Here is a 26,176-nt window from a genome sequence, read left to right as displayed (position 1 = left end):
TATTTTGGTGTACATGAAATTCAAGGAAAAATATAAATGTGATCATCACATGTTACATGAGGGTCATTTCCTGGGAAGAGGCAAAATGCATACTCATTCAGTATTGGAATTGACAACAGAACCAAATATGCATGCCACTGAAGTCCATCTTTTTGAACCAATGAGTTTTATTGGGGTTACATAACAATATTATGGGGGAGGAGCCATGTTCAAGAACAAAAGGGACTCAACAGATAATTGCCATCATGAAACTCTAAGCTACCACTGGATATAGCCTATGTACAGTGGAATCCTGGAGCACATTGCTCATCTGAAGTCATACCCACAATTTAAATGGTATCCTATCTTCCTGGCTTCAGGTCCTAAAAGCCACATCTAGTCAGCTTGACTAGTGTGAGTTTCTTCATGGCAGTTAAACATAGTGAATCTTGTCAGATTGAGAGATTTCATTGAAGCTATGTTTGGTGGGCTTTTTTTTTAACCTATCTTAATCAGCTTCCTATCAGGAGGGAATATTTCAGTCTCCAGGAAATTGCTACACAACAGCACATTCTTCAGATTCTCCATTTTTTATTCATCCTGATATATTTAATGTTGGAAAAATAAATTAGGAAATTTATTCCACATTGTCATATTTTTGTGCCAAAGGCCAGCTTCAAAACCACAGGGTAAACTGAGAAGTGCTGACTGTGGAGTAAGCAATTGATCACTCTGCAGACTTTTCTCTGAGGGAGTAAAGCTTGATTTACTGGGGCGTTCCCTGAAACCTGCAAGAAGTTGACTAGACTCTTTAAAATCTTTGGAGGCCAAAGATAATGAAAAGAGAAAAACTCCAAAAATTATAAGCACATACACAAACACACAGGCACACACACACACACACACACACACACACACACACACACACACATACACTCACACACAACACACATACACATTGAGTGAATGAAGTAAGATAAGCTCCAGTAACTTTACACATACATACTTGTACAGACAGACAGGCAGGCATATTGGATGGATAGAGTAAAGTTCCAACAAGCTGGCTCCAACCGTTTTACACATATACACGTATACATACATACATTTGGTGGATGGAGCAAACTCTAAAGAGCTGGCTCCAACAACTATATTTTTGTTAGCTTTGTAACCACCTAAGACTCTTTTTAAGCAAAATTAGTTCCTTATTGCCACAAGCTACATGTTCTTTAAAAACAATCACCACTGGGCTGGAGAGATGGCTCAGCGGTTAAGAGCACCCGACTGCTCTTCCAGAGGTCATGAGTTCAATTCCCAGCAACCACATGGTGGCTCACAACCATCTGTAAAGAGATCTGATGCCCTCTTCTGGTGTATCTGAAGACAGCTACAGTGTACTTATATAATAAATAAAATAAATCTTTAAAAAAAAAAATCACCACAAAACATATTCTTCAAAAACAGCTTTAAATCATTACAACAGAATTATGGATTATGTATTCTTCATTTGAACCTCATACCTAACTAGTCATTTTCCACCTATGTTTCTTTCCATAAGTTCATTGTAACCCTAAAACAGTAATTCTTTTGTCATTGATTAACAAAGTTTAAGCAAGCCAGTCTATAGTACCAAGTTTTTTCCTAAGCTTACTGGAAAACAATTGGTATTTATTTACCAACAATCAGATCATTATCTATCTTATAACATATTTTTGAAGTCCAGTTCAGCTAGCCTGGCCAATCCTCTATTGTCTACTCTTATTCTCAGAATGTATTGCTTTTAATTCATAACCCGGTCCTTTCCTGGTACACACTAAAACCTAGGGCCATATCCCTGTATCACAAGATCCATGTACTCATACTCACATTTTTCTAATCCAAGTATAGTTCCATGCTTGTAACTCATGAAAGTTCACTGTACTCCTATTCTAAATAATTCAGCCTTCACTACAAAGGAGGGGGCACACTCTTTTCTTAATTCTAAGTTTATTGTAATTTAAGCCAGCTCCTTAAACTTTATCAGTTACTCCCAACTTTCAAAAAGTATTTAAATCAAATGAGGAATTTCGTAAAATCATTAATTGTTCTAAACAATATTTTAATGAAAGTTTATTTTCATATTGATCTATAGAAAAATTGTCTAATAGAGTGGGCTGTCTCCCAAAAAGCTCACTTGCCCACTGCAGTTCTTCCTGCATGGCATCTGTTTTCAGAACTTTTCACAGTGTGAACTTTTGATATTTCCTAAGATTTGATCATTACATAAAAGGTTTGCACAAGTTTCTTATGTTCACAATGATTCTCTAGTGTGAAGCCTCTAGTGGTCCATAAGTTCATGGTTTGGATGAGCTCATGCCACATTATTTACTATGGATACTTTTCTTCATGGTATAAGTTTTTTTGATGTTTCCATAGGCATAAATATTAGCTCAACATTTTGTCATATGCCATACATTTATATGTGTTCTCACCTCTATGATTTTTCTCATGCAATCTAAGACAAGGCAGAGATAAAGGATTTCGCACATTCTCTACCTTTGTAAGATTTCTCTCCTGTTACAAATATCTGATCTTTTTAATAGATGATGGATTGTTAAACAATTTGTCACATTCCCTGATTTTCTAAGGCTTTTCTTCTGGGTGAATATCCTGATGGCTTCTAAGAGCTGAACCAACTGAAAGGACTTCTCACATCCAGTATATTTATAAAGTTTATCTCTTGAATGAATTGTCTGATGTGTCCTAAGATAATTCTCTCTAAATTTTACTTCATTTATTATTTTTAACCTATCCACTTTATATCTTGCTCACTGTCTCCCACCCAGTCACCCTCTCCGACAATTCTTTCCATGTCCTCTTTCCCCTTCTCTGAGCAGGTGGGGACCACACTGGGTATTCCCCTACTCTAGTACTTCAAGTCTCTGCAAGTCTAGGAGCGTCCTCTCCCACTGAGACCAGACAAGGCAACCCAGCTAGAAGAATATATCCCACGCACAGGCAATAGCTTTCTGGGCAGCTTCTGTTCCAGTTGTTTGTTACACACATGACATCTGCTACATGTGAGTGAGGATGCCTATGTCCAGCCTGTGTATATTCTTTTGTTGGTGGTTCACACTCTGAGACTAACAAGGTCCCAAGTTTCTCTCCACTTAATTTGAAGTTTGGTATTGGCTTGCTGTATATTTCTTTGATTATGTTTAGGTATATGCCCTGTATCCCTTATTTTTCTAATACCTTTAACATGAACAGGTGTTACATTTTATCAAAGGCTTTTTCAGCATCTAGTAAAATAATCATGTGATTGTTTTTCTTTCAGTTTGCTTATATAGTGGTTTACGTTGATGAATTTCCGTATATTTTACCATCCATGCATCCCTGGGATGAAGCCTAGTTGATCTTGAGGGATGATGTCTTTGATGTGTTCATGGATTCAGTTTGTGAGTATTAATGTTCATAAGAGAAATCAATCTGAACTTCCCCTTCTTTGTTGATCCTTTGTGTGGTTTAGGTATCAAGGTGACTTTGGCCTCATAGAATGAGTTTGGCAGTGTTCCTTTGCTTTCTATTATATGGAGTAGTTTGAGAACTCTCAGTATTAACACTTCTTTGCAAGTCTGATAGAATTCTGCACTAAAACCATCTGGCCCTGGGCCTTGTATTTTGGCTAGGAAAAATTTAATGACTACTTCTCTCTTTTTTTTCTGGGTTTATTGGACTGTTTAAGTAGTTTACCTGATCTTGATTTTACTTTGGTAAGTGATACCTGTCTAGAAAAATTACCGATTTCATTAAGATTTTCCAGTTTTGTGGATGACTGGTATTTGAAGTAAGACCTAATGATTCTTTGAATTTCCTCAGTGTCTATTGTTGTGGCTCCCTTTTCACTACTGATTTTGTTTATTTGGACACTGACACTCTGTCTCTTGTTAGGTTAGCTATGGATTTGTCCATCTTGGTGATTTTCTCAGAGAACCCACTCTTAGTTTTATTGATTCTTTGTATTGTTTTCATCGTTTCTATCTGATTGATTACAGCCCTGATTTTTTCCTGTCCTCTACTCCTCTTTGTTTTCCTTGCTTGTATTTTTAATTTTCTGTAGCTTTCAGGTTGTTCTTTAAAATTGTTCCTATAAGAACTTTCTAATTTCTTTATGGAGACACTTAGTACTTTGAATTTTGCTCTTAGCAGTGCTTTCATTGTGTCCCATTAGTATGGGTATGCTGTGCCTCTGGCGTTTTTGTTGTTGTTGAAGTCCAGCTTTAATGAATGGTGTTCTGATAAGATGCAAGGCATTATTTCAATTTTCTTGTATTTGTTGAGGCTGGCTTTGTGACCTATTCTATGGTGAATTTTGGAGAAAGATCCATGAGGTACTGAGAAGAAGGTGTTTTTTGTGTATGTGTGTGTTTGGGTAAAATATTCTATAGATGTCTGTTTAGTCCCTTTCATTTATGATGTCTGTTAGTTTCATTATTTCTCTGTTTAGGTTTTGTGTTGACGACCTGTCAGATGTTGAAGTCTCCCACTATTAATGTGTGGGATTCCATGTGCTCTTTAAGCTTTAGCAATTTTTTTTTGTATATATTTCTTTATTTACATTTCAAATGTTACTCCCTTTCCTGGTGTTCCTGTCCATAAGCTCCATATCCCCTCCCCTTTCCCCATAAGGGTGTTCCCCGCTCCATCCATCCACACTTACCACCACCCCATATATTCCCCTGCACTGGGCGTCCAACCTTGGTAAGACCAAGAGCTTCCCCTTCCACTGGTGCCCAACAAGGCTATTCTCTGCTACATATGCAGTTGGTGCCCTGGGTCAGTCCATGTGTAGTCTTTCCGTAGTGGTTTAGTCCCCAAAAGCTCTGTTTGGTTGGCATTGTTGTTCTTATGGGGTTGCAAGCCCCTTCACCTCTTTCAATCCTTTCTCTAATTATCCCAAAGGGGATCATGTTTTCAATTCAGTGATTTCCTGCTAGCATTTGCCTCTTTATTTGACATGGTCTGGTTATGTCTCTCACGAGAGATCTATATCCAGTTCCTGTCAGCATGTGCTTCTTAGCTTAATCAATCTTATCTAGTTTTGGTGGCTGTATATATATGGTTCACATGTGGGGCAGGCTCTGAATGGCCATTCCTTCAGTCTCTACTATAAACTTGACCTCCATATCCCCTCCTATGAATATTTTTGTTTCCCCTTTTCAGAAGGAGTGGAAGCATCCTTTAAAAATGTTTCTTTTACAAATGTGGGTACCTTGTGTTTGGAGCATATATGTTCAGGATTGAGAAATCATCTTGGTAGATTTTTCTTCTGATATGTATGAAGTGTTGTTCCCTGTCTCTTTTGATTAATTTTGGTTGAAATTCTATTTTATTACATATTAAAAATGGCTACTTCACAGAGAATAGCCTTGTTGGGGCACCAGTGGAAAGGGAAGCCCTTGGTCCTGCCAAGATTGAACTCCCAGTGCAGGGGAATATTGGGGGGCAGTAAGGGGAATGTATAGGGGACGGGAAGGGGAGGCAATGGGGGCTTATTTAAAAGGAAACTGGGATATGTAATAACATTTGAAATGTAAGTAAAGAAATATATTTAAAAAAATTCCTACTTCAGCTTTCTTCTTGGGTCCATTTGGTTGGAAACCTTTTTGTCCAGCCCTTTACACTGAGGTTATGCTTATTTTTTATTGCTGAGATGTGTTTCTTGTGTTGAGCAGAATAATGTATACTGTTTTCACATCCATTCTGTTGGCTTGTCTATTTTTATTAGGATATTGAGTTTATTGATGTTGAAAGTCTATTAGTGACCAGTGCCTGTTATTTCCTGTTATTTTGGTGTCGGTGCTATTAATGTGTGTGTGTGTGTGTGTGTGTGTGTGTGTGTGTGTGTGTGTGTGTTCCTTTCTATGTGGTTTCCTTGGTTTTGCTTGTATGGAATTACTTATTTCCTGTGTTTTCCTTTTGGGTTGAGGTTTTCCTTCTAGTATTTCCAATTGATCTGGATATGTTTGAATTTGGATTTGTGTTGAAGTAGTTTGTTTTCTACATCCAAGGTGATTGAGAGTTTTTCTGGGTCTAGTAGTCTAGGTTGGCACCTATTGTTTTTTAGAGATTGCAAGATACCTCTCCAGGCCCTAATGGCTTCTAGAGTCTCTGTCAAGAAGTGGGGTGTAATTCTGATAGGTCTGCCTTTTTATTTTACCTGGTCTATTCCCCTTGAAGCTTTTAATATTTTTTTATCCTATATGTGTTGTTCTTTGATTATTATGTGGCAGGAGGATTTTCTTTTCTGGTACAGTCTAATTAGTGCTCTATAAGCTTCCCATAAGTTTATAGGCATTGCTTTCTTTAGGTTGTGAAAGTTTTTTCCTATGATTTTTTTGATAATATTTTCTGTGTTTTGGAGCTGGGAGTCTGCAATTTCTTTTATTCCAATTTTTCTTAGGTTAGGTCTTTTTATGGTAGCCCAAATTTCCTTGATTTTTTTGGCCAGAATTTTTAGAATTAACATTTTGTTTGACTAATGTATCAATTTTTTCTATTGTATCTTTTCCAGGAGAGTCTCTTTTCCATCTCCTGTATTCTGTTGGTGATGCTTACATCTGTTGTTCCTGTTCTCTTCCCTAGGTTTTCCACCTCCAGGATTTCCTCATTTTGTGTTTTCTTTATTGCTTATATTTTCACTTTCAGATCTTGCAGTTTTACTTATTTCTTTTACCTGGTTAATTGTAGTTTCATTTCTTCCTTTAAGGTATTTATTTGTTGCCTCTTTAAAGACCTATATGTGCTTGATTGTATTTTCCTGTATTTCTTTAAAGTTTTTTTTTTTTTTCATTTCTTCTTTACAGGCCTCTATCATCTTTCTAAGATTAGATTTTAGGTCATTTCCTTGGTTTTGGTTATGTTGTTTATCCAAGGCTTGCTGTACTGGTTTAATTATACTTTTTAGGTATTTTTATTGCCCTGGCTTTTACTGATTGTGTTCATAAGAGGGCCTTTAGCTTTTAGGATAGTTTTGCTCACTAGATGTTCTTGTAGTAGGTACTGGGATGTGGTGAATCTTGATGGTCCTGGTATGGCAAGCCTCTGATGGGTATCCTTGATCTGTGTATTTCAGGAAGTGTCCCCTGTGCCAGCAAGCTGCTCAGGACAGCTTGGCATGACTAGGATGGCTCATAGAGCAGGGAAGATGGATGGGGGAAGGGAACTTACCTGTGTGGTTCAGGAGACTCAGATCTGATGAAGATGGGGGTGAGATGTAATGGAAGAATGGATATTTTCCTGGAATAGCAGGATACTCTGGGCGGTTTGGCTAGGCCCAGAGGGCTCAGCAAGGAGGGAAGATGAAAGGAGAAAGGGAAGCTTACCTGTATGGATCAGGATGTTCAGGTTTGTGGAAGATGTGGGGAGAGGCTTAGAGCATCTTAGCTTGGCCCCGAGGGCTCGGTGAATAGATAAGAAGGGCGGAGTAAGGGAAGCTTACCTGTATGTTGAAAGAGTCTCATGAGGATAGAGCAGAGGTGGTGGGAGAATGGAGGACCTTCTGGGATAACAGGCTGCTAAGGGCATCTTGGCTTGGCTGAGAGGGCTCAGCCAACATGGAACATGGGCACGGGAAAGGAAGCTTACATGTATGGTTCAGGATCTGCAGGTCTAATGCAAGTAGGGGTAGCAGAATTGAGGTCTCCCTGAGATTGCTCAGGGCAGCTTGTCTTGGCCCAGAAGGCTCAGGGTGAAAGCAGAGAACATAGGTGGAGGCAGATGTTTCCTGTTGTTGCCTCATCGTTGCATTTGTAAAGTTTCTCATTTGTATGAATGTTTTGGTGTAATCTAAGAGCTGAGTTAATAGTAAAGGATTTCTCATTCATAGCATTTATAAGGCTTCTCTCCTGTATAGATTGTCTAATGTCTCCTAAATTGTTTCTGGATAAATCCTCTGGAATATTTATTACAAAAGAATATACCTTCTTCTCAGCACCTCATGGTAACTTCTCCAAAACTGACCATATAATTGGTCACAAAACAGGCCTCAACAGATACAAGAAGACTGAAATAATCCCATGCATATAATCTCATGGACTAAGTCTAGACTTCAATAAGAACAATAACAAAAGAAAGCCCATATATTCATGGAAGCTGAACAACTCTCTACTCCGTGATAAATTGGTCAAAGAAGAAATAAAGAAAGAAATTAAAGATTCATTGAGAAAATATCTTTGCCAATCCTACTTACGATAGAGGGCTAATATCTGACATATACAAAGAATTCAAGAAGTTAGACTCCAGAGAATCAAATAATCCCATTTAAAAATAGGGCACAGAGCTAAAAAAAGAATTCTCAGCTAAAGAATAGCAAATGTACAACATCCTTAGTCATCAGGGAAATACAAATGAAAATAACCCTGAGATACTACCTCACAACAGTCAGAATGGCTAAGATCAAAAACTTGGATGACAATACATGGTAGTGGGGTTGTAAAGAAAGAGGAACACTCCTCCATTGTTGGTGGAATTGCAAGCTGGACATCGTTCTGGTGGTTCGTCAGAAAACTGAACCTAGTACTACCTGAGAATCCAGCTATGAAACTCCTGGACATACACCCAAAAGAAGCTCCAACATATAATAAGGACTCATGTTCCACTATGTTTTTAGCAGCCTTCTTTATAATAGCCAGAAGCTGGAAAGAATCCGGATGTCCTTCAACAGAGGATTGGATTCAGAAAATGTGGTACATTTATACAATGGAGTAGTTTTCAGCTATTAAAAACAATACCTTCATGAAATTCATAGGCAGATAGATGGACCTAGAAAATATCATGACTGAGGAAACCTAGTCACAAAGGATCACACATGGAATGCACTCACTGTTAAGTGGCTATTAGCCCAAAAGCTTGGAATACCTAAGAAAAAATTCATAGATCATATGAAGCTTAAGAATAAGGAAGGCCAAAATGTGGTTGTTTGATTTTTTCTTAGAAGCAAAAACAAAATATCCATGGGAGGAAATACAGGGACAAAGAGTGAAGGAGGGACTGAAGAAAAGGTTACCCAGAGACTGCCCCACCTGGGGATCCATTCTGTATGTAGCCACCAAACCCAATCATTGTTTTTGATGCCAAGACTTGCTTACTGACAGGAGTCAGGCATGGGTGTCTCCTGAGAGGCTCTGCCAGAGCCCTACTGATACAGATGAGTATGCTTGCAGCTAACCATTGACTGAACAAGGGGACCCCAATGGAGGAGTTAGAGGAAAGACTGAAGGAGCTGAAGGGGTTTTACGACACCATAGGAAGAACAACATCAACCAACCAAACCCCACCAGAGTTCCCAGGGACTAAAGCAACCAAAGAGTACACATTGAGGAACCCATGACTTCAATCACATATGTAGCAGAGGATGACATTGTCCAGCATCAATAGGATGAAAAGCCCTTGGCTTTGTAAAGGCTTCTTTCCCTAATGTAGGGAAATGCCAGGGTGTTGAAGTAAGAGTGGGTGGGTGGGAGTGGAAGCATCCTCATAGAAGTAGGGGGAGGAGGAGCAGGAGAGATTATGAGAGGGGGAGGGTGTATGGGAGAGGGAAGAAAGGTGATAACATTTGAAATGTAAATAAATAAAATATTCAAGAAAAATAAAATTTAGAAAAGAGTATTATCAGATTGGAGATACCTTGGGGGATGTTTGTAGTTGTTGAATTGAAAAATCATGTTTCAGAAATTATAATTTCAGAAAACATGCATCCTTGTTTTCTTATTCATGCAAAATGTTCTAAGTCTTACTTGCTCTTGATAAACACTGATACACTGTTATGAGTTAGTTTAAAGGCATTGCACATTCTTTTCTTTTGAGTACAGAAGAATGATGGAGGTTGTCTTTAAATTATGTAGTGATGGGTTAGGATGTTGGCTACTATCTAATTATGCTGAGGTCTGTTCCTTCTGTTTTCATATTCTTCAGTGCTTTCATAGTGAGCCAATGTGACGTTTTGCCTTGGGTCTTTCATGAATATGTTGACAGGGTTGGCTGTCTTCTCTCAATGATTATATGTATTTTGTGTCTTGAATTTTTTCTTTTGGTCTTGAAACACTCTTACATCATTGGCATGAAATCAACTTGTCCCCTTTCTCTATCCATTAAAGAGAATCTTTTTCGTCAGTGTACACCCTTTTAACTGGTCTATGATTTTGTTCCTTCATAAGTTTTTTTTTATTCATCTGGTTTTTTTAAGTCAGGGTAAAGTCAGCTTTGTGTGACGGCTGTCTAACATCTCTTTTCTTTCAGTGTTCTGCAGTATCCTCTGTGCAAGATAATTATAGATTTTTCCAAAAGTATTGGAGAATTCATTTCTCAGTTTGTACAGTCTTCAAACATTGTTAGTGTGGAGATGCTGTGTCAACACTTGCTCTTGTCTGGCCTAGTTTTATGACATAAAAGATTGATACCCACTTGCTCCTAGAAAAATCATCATTTTTCTCCTCAATGTTCATTAATATGGTTTGACTTTCCACAGTATGCTAACCACCTACTCTTTACCACTGTCACACTAAACTACCTGGGCATTGGCATAGAAAGATACCATCCAAGTGTCTGTTAAATGTCTAGAGAATTATTTGACATGAGAGAAACTTAAGAATACATAAAAAGAGTTGCATATATGCTAGTATAATGGTCATGATCATTTTTTGAAATAATATTTTAACATTCAGAATGAGTTCCTATTTTGGGGACATACATAAACATATGTATATATGTATGTATTTATACGTGTATTTTTATGCCTGTGTGTGAATGCATATGTATAGGTATACATGACAGGAGATCTATGTCATACATTTTTGCTTTCATGTGGAATTAACAGCCAGGTACTGAAGGGTCTCAATTGAGTCATATTTATTAATTAATAATTGAGGACCTAAGAGCTGCCTAGAACAATACTAATATACAGATTTATGCATATTGAGGAAGATGTTTTCATCCATTGTAGAATTTTGATAGATCTGACATAATGAATGAATCCTCCCAAGAACATACCCTGAAGTGATTCACTTTATCTCTATGCATATCCTCTTATGAGTAGCAACCATCAGAGAGTTTCTACCATGCCTGCTTCTTGATAATGCTCCCTTGGCATTGTCTAGAACAGTTCTCAACGTGACGATCGTGACCCCTTGGAGGGTCAATTGACTCTTTCACAGGGGTCACCTAAGACCACTGTTAATCATGTATTTCTAATAGTCTTAGGATGCGCCACTGCTACATCAACCTACATGTGTGTCTGCCACATGTACAAATATCAATTCATGAGTTCCTTGTACTGTATTAAAAGGTTGCAGCATTAGAAAGGCCTAGACCACTGGCTTAGAACATTTAGCACATGGACATTCCATTTAAATACAGATGTGTCCTGAATTGTAATATTCTACTTATAACTGCGTTCACATGGATTTAGTGATCAATATTCTCACACAAAAGTGTGCATGCATCTTAGAAAAGAATTCCTCATTGAAAGGAAGAGTAATTGAAAAGGTACATTTGACCTCAGGAACAATGTAAAGCCTTTGTAGATGATGAAGAAAATGACTGTAATTTGACGTGGTGATGATTTATCAGTTTGAAAAATCAATATATTTGGTGGACTGAATCTGTGTCTGTACAGCAAGACAGCAGGACACACATGGAAAATAGAGGTACTGTGTCTGCAAGGTAGAAAGAAATGAAATGTGCCCTAAGGGTCAGATACTATATTTTAGTTTGATGACTAATGAACCTCCATTTACTGCTAGGCATCCATTTGAGTCCCCAGTAGCCATTTGCCTCCGACTCTAGACCTTCAAAAGTTTACAAAAATAATTCTGAGCAGTAATGTTTTATAACAGGTATGTATGTGCTCTGTGTTTCTGCCTGGTGCCTGTTGAGGTTAGAAAAAGCCTCAGATTGTAGTCATTTTCATTGCCATATTGCATACATCATTCCATGCTCTCCTTTATGTAGGAATGTAGGAAGTTCTCTGGTATCATTTTCATTTTTCTGTCTTTTAAGTGGTTTAGTATTATTTATAATAGAGTTGTATTTATTTTAGCTTTGAATTTTTCAGAGAAAAGTAACAAGAAGAATGAATGCTTCTCTTGAAAATGCTCCTCAGGTCAGTGTCCTGTCCACATTTCTTTGAAATTCCTATTATTACTTAAACCATTTGAGACTTTAGCTGTCTACCTCTGGTAAAGTTATTGAAAGTATTTGGTGTCTGTAATTCATCTCTTTTCTTCTCCAGTGATCAAACTTAATCCTTTAGATCTTTTACATCAAATGGGATAAGCACATACTTGTCCTATTGTATTTTTACTGGATTTTATACTGTGAGGACATGAGTTTCCAAGGATTAAAGAGCTGCAGTTCTGATAGAGAATGTATTGTAGATGGTGCTCAAATAATATCTTGATGACTAATTTCTACACTGCATGGACCTGTGTCCTTTAATATTAGTGGGAAAGGAAGGTTTCCTATGCCACATAAATTGCATTTCCGGAATAGTCAGGTTTGCAGAAACAACTTTATGAATGTTGATCTGCAAATACATGGACACTGACATCATTGAGCAATGTATGGAAGTATAGAGCATATGGAAGAGAAGAATTAGAATACACACCCGGTCTTGAATCCAAATAACTATTTCAGTTCCTTTGAGGCATAGATGATGTAAAGAATATGTGGCTTTTTCTCACCATAACATCGATGGGTTTGTGAGGAGATGCAGATTGCAGTATTCTGGTATCTCTTTTTGGCATTTTATGTCACAGAGTGATCATGGGTGTGTCAACACGTGAAATTTGTTGGAAAAGTCTGCCCAGTGCTCAGTGGCGTCAGTTCTCAATATGCAGATGATTATTTCCTTTTTGTCCTTTGTTCAATTTTTTAGAAGTAGTATAAACATTGCAATATGGACCTTTGTACTGAAGCACATGGAATATATTAGTAAAATTCTTCTGGAGAGTATTGTCCTGGCATTTTATAAGCCATGAAATTTCAAGTATTTGTGAATGTCCCTCTTAATTTGTTTCTTCTGTTCTTTAATGGGAAGAATGCTCCATCCTTCCTGTGTTTTTCTTCTCTTGTAAGCTATGTATTATATAGGGAAAAACTGTGAAGGGTCGTAGTGCTGCTTTTTGTACAATATATTTTATTTTGTGATTAAGTATATAAGTGATCATCTGCATGTTTTTATAAATGACATGTTATACCCCTGAATCCATGAATTCAGCATCAAGCTCTTGGGACTGAAGTCAGGCCTGGTAGTTAGCAGCGATGGGCATAGAAAGAAAAGACAAGAAAGTTAAAATTAGAAGGTTTAAATATTCACTTAAGTCAATCTCACAAGCAATAATATATTTTAAAAAGTTAGTTTAATTACATCAACTTAAAACACAATTTGATCAATGGAAATTGTTGTACTTCATCTGAGTGCATTGTTACATATACCAGTTATTTACACATACATGTCTAATTATTCTGTAGTAAAAGACCATATGAAAGTTATGGAATTGTTATTATGTGTATTGGATATGTCCACTTTGAAAAACCTTTAAATAATTTTAATACTCTTTAATACAGTTTTTGTTTACTCATTTTACTGGTGTGAATATAATCTCATAAAACATCTTTACAAAGTACTTGATTGTGTTTCCTTTGGAATGTTAAGTGTGTTCATTAATATTGCACTCTTTTTCTGTTTAAAGAAAAAGCTGTGGTTTTAATTCATCCAACAATCCTGCATTTCACATTCTACCTCTTTGATCTGGACATGGTGCAGCATTGTACATAGGCCTCAGGATGTCAACTAAGTATTTTAGGATAGACTCCGATGAGATCCAGCTGCAGACAGGATTGATACCATGTCCATAGTAGAGCAAGGCTGACAGCTATACAATTTTAAAGCACAGTCTTACTCGTTATGTCTTGACCATCTGTGCTATGACACTAGAATCCTGTTTAATAACAGCCCTATACTTCATAATGGAACATTCCTGCATCTAGACCTTACACGGTGTGTTATGTTCCCTGAAAGTTTGATGTTTATGATTCTATTATGTAATCCTGTTGCAGAGAAAAGGGAAATAAAGACTATGACTATTTTAGGTAACATACTTTATTAAAATTAAATTTCAGTTTTTCTTCATATATGTTTGTACATTTGCCTGAATGTATGTATGTGTGCTGTATATTCCTCCAGCCTATAGAAATTAGAAGAGAGAATTAGATTTTAAAGGACTAGAAATAAAACTCTATTGTTTAATTCATGTGGGTGCTGGTAGATAATTAAGGATTACAGAATCCAAACCACAAAAATTTTTAAAATGAAGTGATGGTGGCATGTTTATTGGTTGCTAAGATCTTAGAAAACGTCAGAAAATTCATGATGGAGAGAGACTTTAGGAATGTACGTAATATAGTATGTCATTCTGTGCACTATCTAATAACTCCAGCAATGCTTAACTTCTCACACATTTCTATAGCACCTATAGATGTTTGTCCTTGAATATTTGCTATGACTTATACTTATTATGAAAAGAGAATTATACGAATTCTAGGTTTAGAAATATAAAATTAAAAGAGTTAGCCCCAAAAGCCACAAACTCAGGGCTAAGCCCTGCCGCCAGGAAGAGCAGGCCATAAAGATAAAGAAAAGGAATGCAAAAACCAGCTCAGGCTATCGAGGACTGACCCATAAACCATCCAGAGACATCCCCCCAGCTTACTCAGAGTCATACTTTAACCAGATGTCCTCCAGACCCTGATAAGCCCCTACTTGTGCTTTCTAGCCATTGTGTCCTACAGAGAGCATTCCAGGAAACCTGGCAGCCCAAGCCTAACCAGAGGTGTTTCAAATACAAATGCTCCATCAATTTTGACAAACTTTTAAAAATAATGAGGACCTGAAGACCCTACCCTTCTCCTGATTTAGTAGCTCTGTTCCAGGAACCAGGGGGCCATAAAACCTTCTGGCGTCCCCTTATCTCCTAGAGCCATAAAACAATCTTGTAACTTGTGGTGCATTCCCCTTTGACATCCCCCATCCCCTGGTGCTCACAGCCTCTGCCTTTAAATACTCTTTTTCCCAGCCTCTCGGGGTCGATACCTCTGTCTCCTGCGTGGGATATGTGTCGGCCCGGAGATCTCTGTAATAGGTCTCCGTAATAAACCTCACCTTTGCTTATTACATCCAAAATGGTCTCTCTGTGTCTGGGGTCCGCGATTTCCCAAGACTTGAGTAAGGGTCTCTCTGCGTGGGATCTTTCAATTACATGTCTCCTACTCTTTAGTTCTTTTTTCCCTAGGAAAACACTTTCATCCAGAAGCACATGGTAAATGGATAGTTTTTCATTACAGGGTCAGATAACATTCAAGGATGTGGCTGTGGACTTCTCACTGGAAGAATGGGAACGTCTTGACTATGCTCAGAGGGTGTTGTACATGGATGTGATGTTGGAGAATTACAAAAATCTGGGTTTTGTGGGTAAGAACATTTTTTTTTAAGAATTCCTGACTCATTATTTGAAATTACTTACTGTGTGCTTATATAAACACTCAGACATATCTAGAGACTCCCAGAATAAGGGAAATTCTGGCTACCAACATAAGTTCTTCATTATGTTTCCTTTATATTTCTCTCCATTCTTTGGAAGAGGATCTAGTGTTGTATTCTGTGTTCTCTCTTAAAATATCATATAGACTTTTAATCAAACTTCAAAGTTCAAAAACAATTGAATATTCAGAGCAAGAAAACATATTGCCATACCTGTGATAATTGGTCTTGAATTGCTTATGAATTTTTAAAATGCAGGAGGTTCTAAATAGAGAATTTTCTTCTTGCATATTTATTTAATTTTGACCTATTGTTTCTATGTTTAATTTGGTACAGCATGGCTTTCGTATCATGAGTTCCATGCCAATGTGGATTTCATAATGAGTTCCTAGCTGACCAAAGGCACACTATACTACTCTGTCACAAAATATAATCAAGAGAATAGAGAAACATTTCTTTACAGGATCCTTTAGAGAGATACGTTCTCAGAGCCCTTTACTCCTCTATCACCTACTCTTTAGCTTCTGCAAAGCACAGTGTTTAAATAAGAAATAGAAGGCTACTGTTTTCCTATCATTCGATGAGATTTGAGGTTGTTCTAAGAATCTATGTGGTGATTGTGAAACCAGAAAGACGACTTTTGAGAGCTCTATCCTTGAGAATCACTAATTTACATTAGAAATTTTCAGAGAACATGGGATATTGTCTTACTTATCCGCTAATTCCTGCCAACTCTAATTGTACTTTCTTTTTAGAGAATCATTTCAGGTGTCAAAAATATGAGAACATCTTGGATCGAGACACACAGCATATTGTCCAGAAGCATGTAAATATCCAAGGGAAGTCTTATAAATGTCATGAGCTTGGCAAAATCATTCATGAATCCATCCAAAGTACACCTTATAAAACTAACCTCAGGGATACATCGGTTGAATCATCAAACCTAAGCAGAAATGAAACTGGAAACAACAGAGAACCTTGCAAATGTAAAAACTGTGTAAACTGTTTAACTTCATGCTCTACCATGGGCTTAACTCAGCGAAACCTCAGAGGAAAGAAAGAATACAATGGTACAGAGCTTGATAAAGTTTTTGACTCTAAACAAAAATTCATGCTCAAACAAACTTATAATAGAAAGAAACCTTACAAATGTAGTGAATGTGCCAAATGCTTTCCCAAGAAATGCAAGCTTAGACAGCATCAGACAGTTCACACAGGACAGATACCTTACAAATGTAGTGAATGTGACAAATCTTTTACCCTGAAAGGCAATCTTAGAATTCATCAGCGAATTCACACAGGAGAGAAACCTTACAAATGTAGTGAATGTGGCAAATACTTTACCCAAAAATGTAGTCTTATTATTCATCAGAGAATTCATGCAGGAGAAAAACCTTATAAATGTAGTGAATGTGACAAATGCTTCATCCGGAAAAGCAGTCTTATAGTTCATCAGAGAATTCATACAGGAGAGAAACTTTACAAATGCAGTGAATGTGACAAATGCTTTACTGACGAGTATCGTCTTAGAAATCATCAGAGCATACATACAGGAAGTAAACCATATAAATGTAGCGAATGTGGCAAACACTTTACTCAAAAAGGCAGTCTTTCAATTCATCAGAGAATTCATACAGGGGAGAAACCATACAAATGTAGTGAATGTGGCAAACACTTTACCCAAAAATACAGTCTTATTATTCATCAGAGAAATCATACAGGAAAGAAACCTTACAGATGTAGTGAATGTGACAAATGCTTCACACACAACAGTTATCTTAGAAAACATCAGAGACGTCATACAGGAAAGAAACCTCACAAATGTATTGAATGTGACAAATGCTTCACCCAAATTGGTGATCTTAGAAAACATCAGAGAATTCATACAGGAGAAAAACCTTACAAATGTAGCGAATGTGACAAATGTTTTACCTTCAAAAGTGGCCTTAGGAGTCATCATAGAATACACACAGGAGAAAAAGCTTACAAATGTAGTGAATGTGAAAAATGCTTTACCCGTAAAGGTGATCTTAGAAGACATCAGAGCATTCATACAAGAGAAAATCCTTATAAATGTAGTGAATGTGACAAAGGCTTTTTCCAGAAACGCAGTCTTATCATTCATCAAAGAATTCATACAGGAGAGAAAGGTTATAAATGCAGTGATTGTGACAAACGCTTTACCTTCATAAGTGATATGAATATTCATCAAAGAATTCATACAGGAGAAAAACTTTACAGATGTAGTGAATGTGACAAATGCTTTACCAAGAAATATCGTCTTAGAATTCATCAGAGAATACATTCAGGAGAGAAACCTTACAAATGTAGTGAATGTGACAAATCTTTTACCCTGAAAAGCAATCTTACAATTCATCAGCGAATTCATACAGGAGAGAAACCTTACAAATGTAGTGAATGTGGCAAATACTTTACCCAAAAATGTAGTCTTATTTTTCATCAGAGAATTCATGCAGGAGAGAAACCTTACAAATGTAGTGAATGTGACAAATGCTTCATCCGGAAAAGCAGTCTTATAGTTCATCAGAGAATTCATACAGGAGAGAAACTTTACAAATGCAGTGAATGTGACGAATACTTTACTAAGGAGCATCGTCTTAGAAATCATCAGAGAATACATACAGGAAATAAACCTTACAAATGTAGTGATTGTGGCAAACAATTTACCCAAAAACGCAGTCTTACAGTTCATCAGAGGATTCATACAGGGGAGAAACCATACAAATGTAGTGAATGTGACAAATGCTTTACCTACAAAAGCAGTTTTAATTTACATCACAGAGTTCATACAGGAGAGAAACCTTACAAATGTAGTGAATGTAAAAAATGCTATTCCTACAAATGCGATCTTAGAAAACATCAGAGAATTCATGTAGGAGAAAAAACTTACAAATGTGAATGTGACATATGATTTACCCAAAAATTTAGTCTTCTTACTCATCAGGGAATTCATACAGGAGAGAAGCCTTACAAATGTAGACAAGTGCTTACCTGCAAAAGCAGTGTTAGAATTCATTAGAGAATTTATGCAGGAGAAAAACCTTAAAAATATAGTGAATGTGATGAATTCTTTTGCCAGAAACAATCTTAGCACACATCAGAGAATTCATACAGTAATGAAACTTCATGAATGAACTAAATGAGAAAAATTCATTCTCAAGGGAGGTTATCTTATAATTTATCAAGGAATACATATAGGAGAGACCTTACAATTGTAGTAAATGTACAAATATTTTACTGTTGACTCATTGATTAGAATACATCGAAGAATGCATACAGGAAAAAAAAACAGAAATGTAATGCATGAGGAAAGGTCTTTACTTAGATCTCAGATCTAAAAAAATACCTGGACATATTTAGACAGAAAAAAATGTGTCCACTGGAAAAATGTGGCATGTGCTATTGTTTGCAACACTTGAGTAGATAACTAGTATATATATATTCATATATATATGTATATGTACATATATATATATATTTATATATATATGTGTGTGTGTGTGTGTGTGTGTGTGTATGAAACTTGTGAAGGTATTAATTACTGCTCAAATCTTAGAAACTACCCAGAGTTTACACTGAGAGAAACTGAAAGTATGACAATGAAGGAAAAATTTCATTAAAAGTTTTTACTTGTTCACTTTCAATTATATCATAATGAAAACACAGTTGAGAAGCTAGAAGAGTATGGAATTGTATAAAGTTTCTTGGAGACTAAAATGATCTATTTCGAAGAGAAGCTATGAAATACATGCCTCAAATTTGCTAATGAAACTGACAGCATTCGGTATACTTTACTCAAATGAAGATACTCAGACACATTATACTTCTTAAAAGAGGATTTGACAAAGTGAGCCACAAAGATAGGGTGCTCTTTATCCTGTAAATATGCCTAGAGCTAGGCAGTTTGCTACTAGTGTCCAATACTCATATTCTGTATCATATGCTGGTTTTAAATTTCAGAATAGCAATTGTCTTTGAGTCCCTGAGACTCATTTCCTAACTCATTCATGTACTCCTCTATATAATTCCAATAAAGCTCATTGGTTCAACAAGTTGGAATTGGTTGTTTTCGATTTTCATTTGGGTTGGGTAGATGAACAGGTAGGTTGCGTCTCTCTAGAAAATGTCTGACTCCCCCCCCCCAAAAAATGTGCTGTACCTATTAATATTTTCTGCAAACTTGTAACATAAAATGAATATTCTACCAATGTTTGTCAACTTATTGGTAGCAACCCCTTTGAGGCTGGAGTGAAATTCTCACAGGGGTTACTTAAACATAAGAAAACACATATTTTCAGTGGTCTTAGAACTGAGACACTGTTTTTTGTCTCCTCGTGAGTCTGGCTATATAAGAGTTTTTTGGGTGAGAGAGAGACCCAACCGCCTGGTCAGGTGGGCACTCCTGAGGCTGCAGAGCGGAAGAGACCACCAACACTGCTCACCCCTGCCCACATCCCTGGCCCAAGAGGAAACTGTATAAGGCCTCTGGGCTCCCGTGTGGGAGGGCCCAGGAGCGGCAGGACCCCTGCCTGAGACACCACCAGAACCTGAAGGAAACAGACCGGATAAACAGTTCTCTGCACCCAAATCACGTGGGAGGGAGAGCTGAACCTTCAGAGAGGCAGACAAGCCTGGGAAACCAGAAGAGACTGCTCTCTGCACACACATCTCGGACGCCAGAGGAAAAAGCCAAAGACCATCTGGAACCCTGGTGCACTGAAGCTCCCGGAAGGGGTGGCACAGGTCTTCCTGGTTGCTGCCGCTGCAGAGAGCCCGTGGGCAGCACCCCACGAGCGAACTTGAGCCCCGGGACCACAGGTAAGACCAACTTTTCTGCTGCAAGAAAGCTGCCTGGTGAGCTTGGGACACAGGGAAGCAGAATTCCTCTAGGACCGGGCACGTTCTGTGTTTACCGGAAGTCCCACACCCTCGGATCCCGGCCCGCAGCAGCTCTCTGCCCCCAGACCCTGTGAGAGAGAGACCCAACCGCCTGGCCAGGTGGGCACTCCTGAGGCTGCAGAGCGGAAGAGACAGACCATCTGGAACCCTGGTGCACTGAAGCTCCCGGAAACAGCGGCACAAGTCTTCCTGGTTGCTGCCGCTGCAGAGAGCCCGTGAGCAGCACCCCACGAGCGAACTTGAGCCTCGGGACCACAGGTAAGACCAACTTTTCTGCTGCAAGAAAGCTGCCTGGTGAACTCAAGACACAGGCCCACAGGAACAGCTGAAGACCTGTAGAGAGGAAAAACCACACGCCGGAAAGCAGAACACTCTGTCCCCATAACTGACTGAAAGAGAGGAAAACAGGTCTACAGCACTCCTGACACACAGGCTTATAGGACAGTCTAGCCACTGTCAGAAATAGCAGAACAAAGTAACACTAGAGATAATCTGATGGCGAGAGGCAAGCACAGGAATGCAAGCAACAGAAACCAAGACTACATGGCACCATCGGAGCCCAATTCTCCCATCAAAACAAACATGGAATATCCAAACACACCAGAAAAGCAAGATCTAGTTCCAAAATCATTTTTGATCATGATGCTGGAGGACTTCAAGAAAGACGTGAAGAACTCCCTTAGAGAACAAGTAGAAGCCTACAGAGAGGAATCGCAAAAATGCCTGAAAGAATCGCAAAAATCCCTGAAAGAATTCCAGGAAAACATAAATAAACAAGTAGAAGCCCATAGAGAGGAGACACAAAAATCCCTGAAAGAATTCCAGGAAAATATAAATAAACAAGTAGAAGCCCATAGAGAGGAGACACAAAAATCCCTGAAAGAATTCCAGGAAAACACAATCAAACAGTTGAAGGAATTAAAAATGGAAATAGAAGCAATCAAGAAAGAACACATGGAAACAACCCTGGATATAGAAAACCAAAAGAAGAGACAAGGAGCTGTAGATACAAGCCTCACCAACAGAATACAAGAGATGGAAGAGAGAATCTCAGGAGCAGAAGATTCCATAGAAATCATTGACTCAACTGTCAAAGATAATGTAAAGCGGAAAAAGCTACTGGTCCAAAACATACAGGAAATCCAGGACTCAATGAGAAGATCAAACCTAAGGATAATAGGTATAGAAGAGAGTGAAGACTCCCAGCTCAAAGGACCAGTAAATATCTTCAACAAAATCATAGAAGAAAACTTCCCTAACCTAAAAAAAGAGATACCCATAGACATACAAGAAGCCTACAGAACTCCAAATAGATTGGACCAGAAAAGAAACACCTCCCGTCACATAATAGTCAAAACACCAAACGCACAAAATAAAGAAAGAATATTAAAAGCAGTAAGGGAAAAAGGTCAAGTAACATATAAAGGCAGACCTATCAGAATCACACCAGACTTTTCGCCAGAAACTATGAAGGCCAGAAGATCCTGGACTGATGTCATACAGACCCTAAGAGAACACAAATGCCAGCCCAGGTTACTGTATCCAGCAAAACTCTCAATTAACATTGATGGAGAAACCAAGATATTCCATGACAAAACCAAATTTACACAATATCTTTCTACAAATCCAGCACTACAAAGGATAATAAATAGTAAAGCCCAACATAAGGAGGCAAGCTATACCCTAGAAGAAGCAAGAAACTAATCGTCTTGGCAACAAAACAAAGAGAATGAAAGCACACAAACATAACCTCACATCCAAATATGAATAAAACGGGAAGCAATAATCACTATTCCTTAATATCTCTCAATATCAATGGCCTCAACTCCCCAATAAAAAGACATAGATTAACAAACTGGATACGCAACGAGGACCCTGCATTCTGCTGCCTACAGGAAACACACCTCAGAGACAAAGACAGACACTACCTCAGAGTGAAAGGCTGGAAAACAACTTTCCAAGCAAATGGTCAGAAGAAGCAAGCTGGAGTAGCCATTCTAATATCAAATAAAATCAATTTCCAACTAAAAGTCATCAAAAAAGATAAGGAAGGACACTTCATATTCATCAAAGGAAAAATCCACCAAGATGAACACTCAATCCTAAATATCTATGCCCCAAATACAAGGGCACCTACATACGTAAAAGAAACCTTACTAAAGCTCAAAACACACATTGCACCTCACACAATAATAGTGGGAGATTTCAACACCCCACTCTCATCAATGGACAGATCATGGAAACAGAAATTAAACAGTGATGTCGACAGACTAAGAGAAGTCATGAGCCAAATGGACTTAACGGATATTTATAGAACATTCTATCCTAAAGCAAAAGGATATACCTTCTTCTCAGCTCCTCATGGTACTTTCTCCAAAATTGACCATATAATTGGTCAAAAAACGGGCCTCAACAGTTACAAAAAGAGAGAAATAATCCGATGCGTGCTATCGGACCACCACGGCCTAAAACTGGTCTTCAATAACAATAAGGGAAGAATGCCCACATATACGTGGCAATTGAACAATGCTCTACTCAATGATAACCTGGTCAAGGAAGAAATAAAGAAAGAAATTAAAAACTTTTTAGAATTTAATGAAAATGAAGATACAACATACCCAAACTTATGGGACACAATGAAAGCTGTGCTAAGAGGAAAACTCATAGCGCTGAGTGCCTGCAGAAAGAAACAGGAAAGAGCATATTTCAGCAGCTTGCCAGCACACCTAAAAGCTCTAGAACAAAAAGAAGCAAATACACCCAGGAGGAGTAGAAGGCAGGAAATAATCAAACTCAGAGCTGAAATCAACCAAGTAGAAACAAAAAGGACCATAGAAAGAATCAACAGAACCAAAAGTTGGTTCTTTGAGAAAATCAACAAGATAGATAAACCCTTAGCCACACTAACGAGAGGACACAGAGAGTGCGTCCAAATTAACAAAATCAGAAATGAAAAGGGAGACATAACAACAGATTCAGAGGAAATTCAAAAAATCATCAGATCTTACTATAAAAACCTATATTCAACAAAACTTGAAAATCTTAAGGAAATGGACAATTTCCTAGACAGATACCAGGTATCGAAATTAAATGAGGAACAGATAAACCAGTTAAAAACCCCATAACTCCTAAGGAAATAGAAGCAGTCATTAAAGGTCTCCCAACCAAAAAGAGCCCAGGTCCAGACGGGTTTAGTGCAGAATTTTATCAAACCTTCATAGAAGACCTCATACCAATATTATCCAAACTATTCCACAAAATTGAAACAGATGGAGCACTACTGAATTCCTTCTACGAAGCCACAATTACTCTTATACCTAAACCACACAAAGACACAACAAAGAAAGAGAACTTCAGACCAATTTCCCTTATGAATATCGACGCAAAAATACTCAACAAAATTCTGGCAAACCGAATTCAAGAGCACATCAAAACAATCATCCACCATGATCAAGTAGGCTTCATCCCAGGCATGCAGGGATGGTTTAATATACGGAAAACCATCAACGTGATCCATTATATAAACAAACTGAAAGAACAGAAACACATGATCATTTCATTAGATGCTGAGAAAGCATTTGACAAAATTCAACACCCCTTCATGATAAAAGTCCTGGAAAGAATAGGAGTTCAAGGCCCATACCTAAACATAGTAAAAGCCATATACAGCAAACCAGTTGCTAACATTAAACTAAATGGAGAGAAACTTGAAGCAATCCCACTAAAATCAGGGACTAGACAAGGTTGCCCACTCTCTCCCTACTTATTCAATATAGTTCTTGAAGTTCTAGCCAGAGCAATCAGACAACAAAAGGAGATCAAGGGGATACAGATCGGAAAAGAAGAAGTCAAAATATCACTATTTGCAGATGACATGATAGTATATTTAAGTGATCCCAAAAGTTCCACCAGAGAACTACTAAAGCTGATAAACAACTTCAGCAAAGTGGCTGGGTATAAAATTAACGCAAATAAATCAGTTGCCTTCCAATATAGAAAAGAGAAACAAGCCGAGAAAGAAATTAGGGAAACGACACCCTTCATAATAGACCCAAATAATATAAAGTACCTCAGTGTGACTTTAACCAAGCAAGTAAAAGATCTGTACAATAAGAACTTCAAGACACTGAGGAAAGAAATTGAAGAAGACCTCAGAAGATGGAAAGATCTCCCATGCTCATGGATTGGCAGGATTAATATAGTAAAAATGGCCATTTTACCAAAAGCAATCTACAGATTCAATGCAATCCCCATCAAAATACCAATCCAATTCTTCAAAGAGTTAGACAGAACAATTTGCAAATTCATCTGAAATAACAAAAAACCCAGGATAGCTAAAGCTATCCTCAACAATAAAAGGACTTCAGGGGGAATCACTATCCCTGAACTCAAGCAGTATTACAGAGCAATAGTGATAAAAACTGCATGGTATTGGTACAGAGACAGACAGATAGACCAATGGAATAGAATTGAAGACCCAGAAATGAACCCACACACCATTGGTCACTTGATTTTTGACAAACGAGCCAAAACCATCCAATGGAAAAAAGATAGCATTTTCAGCAAATGGTGCTGGTTCAACTGGAGGGCAACATGTAGAAGAATGCAGATCGATCCATCCTTATCACCCTGTACAAAGCTTAAGTCCAAGTGGATCAAGGACCTCCACATCAAACCAGACACACTCAAACTAATAGAAGAAAAACTAGGGAAGCATCTGGAACACATGGGCACTGGAAAAAATTTCCTGAACAAAACACCAATGGCTTATGCTCTAAGATCAAGAATCGACAAATGGGATCTCATAAAACTGCAAAGCTTCTGTAAGGCAAAGGACACTGTGGTTAGGACAAAACGGCAACCAACAGATTGGGAAAAGATCTTTACCAATCCTATAACAGATAGAGGCCTTATATCCAAAATATACAAAGAACTCAAGAAGTTAGACCGCAGGGAAACAAATAAACCTATTAAAAAATGGGGTTCAGAGCTAAACAAAGAATTCACAGCTGAGGAATGCCGAATGGCTGAGAAACACCTAAAGAAATGTTCAACATCTTTAGTCACAAGGGAAATGCAAATCAAAACAACCCTGAGATTTCACCTCACACCAGTGAGAATGGCTAAGATCAAAAACTCAGGTGACAGCAGATGCTGGCGAGGATGTGGAGAAAGAGGAACACTCCTCCATTGTTGGTAGGATGTCAAACTGGTACAACTACTCTGGAAATCAGTCTGGAGGTTCCTCAGAAAATTGGACATTGAACTGCCTGAGGATCCAGCTATACCTCTCTTGGGCATATACCCAAAAGATGCCTCAACATATAAAAGAGACACGTGCTCCACTATGTTCATCGCAGCCTTATTTATAATAGCCAGAAAATGGAAAGAACCCAGATGCCCTTCAACAGAGGAATGGATACAGAAAATGTGGTACATCTACACAATGGAATATTACTCAGCTATCAAAAACAACGAGTTTATGAAATTCGTAGGCAAATGGTTGGAACTGGAAAATATCATCCTGAGTGAGCTAACCCAATCACAGAAAGACATACATGGTATGCACTCATTGATAAGTGGCTTTTAGCCCAAATGCTTGAATTACCCTAGATCCCTAGAACAAACGAAACTCAAGACGGATGATCAAAATGTGAATGCTTCACTCCTTCTTTAAATGAGGAAAAAGAATACCCTTGGCAG

The 26,176-nt window shown here is 37.9% G+C and overlaps 1 pseudogene across 1 annotated transcript in view; it reads left to right on the top strand.

Moving 5' to 3' along the window:
- The window catches only part of Znf845l-ps1 (zinc finger protein 845 like, pseudogene 1), a 29,332-nt pseudogene extending 11,099 nt beyond the window's left edge, over positions 1-18,233 (top strand). Inside the window, exons 4-6 of the transcript XR_015649464.1 lie at positions 12,068-12,115; positions 15,358-15,484; positions 16,309-18,233. The product of XR_015649464.1 is annotated as a zinc finger protein 845 like, pseudogene 1 (transcript). The remainder of the gene's footprint in view (positions 1-12,067; positions 12,116-15,357; positions 15,485-16,308) is intronic.
- Positions 18,234-26,176: the final 7,943 nt, after the last annotated feature.

Source organism: Rattus norvegicus, chromosome 1 (assembly GCF_021556685.1).
Source record: "Rattus norvegicus strain SHRSP/BbbUtx chromosome 1, alternate assembly SHRSP_T2T, whole genome shotgun sequence".
NCBI classification, from domain to species: Eukaryota; Metazoa; Chordata; class Mammalia; order Rodentia; family Muridae; genus Rattus; species Rattus norvegicus.
Note: the sequence above shows the minus strand (reverse complement) of the source record. Positions and strands in the feature narration are given on the sequence as shown.